This window comes from Dama dama, chromosome 12, assembly GCF_033118175.1.
Source record: "Dama dama isolate Ldn47 chromosome 12, ASM3311817v1, whole genome shotgun sequence".
Taxonomy (NCBI): domain Eukaryota; kingdom Metazoa; phylum Chordata; class Mammalia; order Artiodactyla; family Cervidae; genus Dama; species Dama dama.
In genome coordinates, this window is record NC_083692.1 from 47656857 (window position 1) to 47660012 (window position 3156).

The window sequence follows — 3156 nt, forward strand, 5'->3', positions numbered from 1 at the left end:
TGAAAAGGATAATAAAAGAGTACTATGAACAACTCTGTGCCTACAAATCTGATAACCTAGATAAAAAGGGCCAACTTCGTGAAGGACATGACCTGCCAAAACACACAAAAAGAAATAGACAGCCTGAATAGGCCTGTATCTGTTAAAGAAATTGAATCAATAATCAATAACTTCCCAAAAGAGAGAGCTCCAGACCCTGATGGGGGTCACTGGTGAATTCTACCAAACATTAAGGAAGAAACTATACCAATTATCTATAGTTCCTTTCAGAAGACAGAGGTAGAGGACATACTTCCTAACTCATCCTACAAAGCCAGACACACCAGCACCTAGAAGTCTCCAAGACAGGCCAACCTTGTGCCTAGTCTTGAAGTTGGGTAGTGTCAGTCCTCTAACTTTATTCTTCTCCTTCAGTAATGTGTTGACTATTCTGGGTATTTTGCCTCTCCATATAAACTGTAGAATCAATTTGTCACTATCTGCAAAATAACTTGCTAGAATTTTAATTGAGATTGCATTAAATTGATAGATCACGTTTGAAGAACAATAATCAATGCAGTGTGGTATTGGTGAAAGGACAGGCAAATAGATCAGTGGAACAGAATAGAGAGCCTAGAAATACACCCACAGGAATATAGTCAACTGATTTTTGAGAAAGGATCAAAGACAATATGATGGACAAAAAACAGTCTTTTCAACAAATGGGAACAACTGGACACCCACATGCAAAAAAGTAAATCTAGGCATAGTGGTTCTAACCTTCACAAAGTGTATTCAAAATAGATCACAGACGTAAAATTAAAATGTAAACTTATAAAACTCCTAGAAGATAACACAAGAGAAAATCTAGATGACCTTGGATTTGGTGATAAATTTTAGGTACAACACCAAAGGCATGATTCATGAAAGAAAACTGGTAAGCTGGACTACATTAAAGTAAGTTTTTTATTTCTGTTCTATGAATGACACTATTAAGAGAATGAAAAGACAAGACACAGAATGGGAGAAAATATTTGCAAAGGATACATATGATAAAGGACTGTTACCCAAAATACATAAGAATTCTTAAGAAAACAAACAACCTGATTAAAAGATGAGCCAAACCTTAACAGACACCTCACCAAAGAAGATACACAGATGATAAATAAGAATATGAAAAGATGTTCCACATCATATGTCATAAGGGAAATGCAAATTAGAGCAATACCACTGCTAAACACGTATTATAATGGCCAAAATCCACAACAGTGACATCAAATGCTGGCAAGGAAGTGGAACAGGAACTTTCATTCATTGCTGGTGGAAATGCAAAAAATTGAGAGTTTAGTGGTTTCTTACAAAATGAAATACTCTGTTGCTCTAGCACCTCCCCTTGCCAGGCTTAGCATTCCCTTTTTTATTTCTTCTTAGCACTTATTCTCTAATTCACTTTTAGTTTACTTATTTTCTTTCTTTATAGAATGAAAATTTCATGAGTGTAGTGAGTTTTGTCTGATTTACAGCATGCACTGCCATGGTCTTAGCAGTTAGAACAGTGACTGACATAAATAACACTCATTATTAAGTGTTGAATGAATGAATATATATTGGATTTCATAATTTTTGGTTTTTATTCTTTATCTTTCAGGATCCTGAATTGTACTTCTCTTAAAGTCTTTTTCAGGCTGTGCTGTCATTTCCATCTTGAGTAGATCAAAATTTTAAAAGATGTTTGTTGGCTATTTTTATCATTAGTTTTCTTCATGTTTTGAAATTTTGATTTACAGTGGGTTTTTTTCTTTCCTTTTACTTTTGTTTCTTTCTTCTAGGTTCTTCCTTTCCTTTCTGGCAGTTTTAAGTTGCCTCTAACCTGTGTCCTAGGAACTCCAATTCAGCCAAGTGTTAAGTCAATTTACTGTTTCAAATTCTTTGGTGATACTGTACACAAGTTACCAACTGAGAAAATTACAAAACTGTGTATTTCTGCCACATTAGGCCTATAAGCTAGAGTCCCAGGTATCAGCTGGAGCCAAATTTGCTTTTTAACCTTTTTCACATGTGAGGCAGCAGCCCCAGTAATCCCTGCTCCCACCAGGCTTAAAGTGGTTATTCCTGTTCTATTGACCACTAAAAAAAAAAAAAGAATCATTTTCACCAATTTCACCAAATTGAGACTCATCAATTTTATTCACCTTTTAAGTAAACTCTTTTATCTTTTAAAGATAAAGATTAGCCATTTAAATAAATCTTTTAAATATTAAATCTTTTACATGTTTTAAATAGCCAATTTGTGGCCCTATTATTCCTCTCTAGTGTTTTTTTTTTTTTTTCCATTTATTCTCTTATTATTTCCTTCCTCTACTTAGGATTTTTTATTCCTTTGGATTTTACTCCTTAGGATTATTTATTTCTTATGCTTTTGAGATCAACACTTAACTCATTATATTGTGGGCTGAAAAATTATCTAAAGCTATACATTTCCCTTTAAGTACTGCATTATTGCATCTCAAGTTTGGAATGTAGCAGCACTTAGACCTCATTACCCTGCCAGATTAGAGTTTTTGACAGATTTCTGCCTTGGGCTCAGAGTCATGCACGATGCTGGCTTCAGCACAGTTTATGTTTTTTCCTTTATTTCTTGTCCTGGTGTGTATATATATATGTTTTGAACCCAATCTTTTTATATTTATCATTTTTGTATGTTTGAAACAAAGCGGTACCAATTTCATAATGTTATTTGATCAGAAGTTTCTGTACATCTTTTTCCTCCAACAGATAATTTTTTTTCCCTTCCACACATTTAAATAAACCTTTGATACATTCAAATTTTATCTTGATGTAATTTTATCTTATTGTCACCTTTATTACCTCTAATACCAAGTTGCATCAACCAATACAGTCACATTTTATGCATCTTTGTTTTTCTCAAGGCACCTGATGATTGTTTCAAACAGACTTTGGGTGTGTTTTGTAAACCTAATTTTATTATTCAATCAAGTTTGTTCTTAATATTGTTCTTAGTATTAGCAATACTGTATCTCTACTTCAAGGATCACTATGCTGCTGAGATTGTAGAACTCCTCTCCAATTAATTTTCTATTAACAAAACTAGAGTCCTAATTTGTAACAATCAAAATAGAGGTATGTTCACGTTTTCTTAAGGAAACTCAGGGCTCA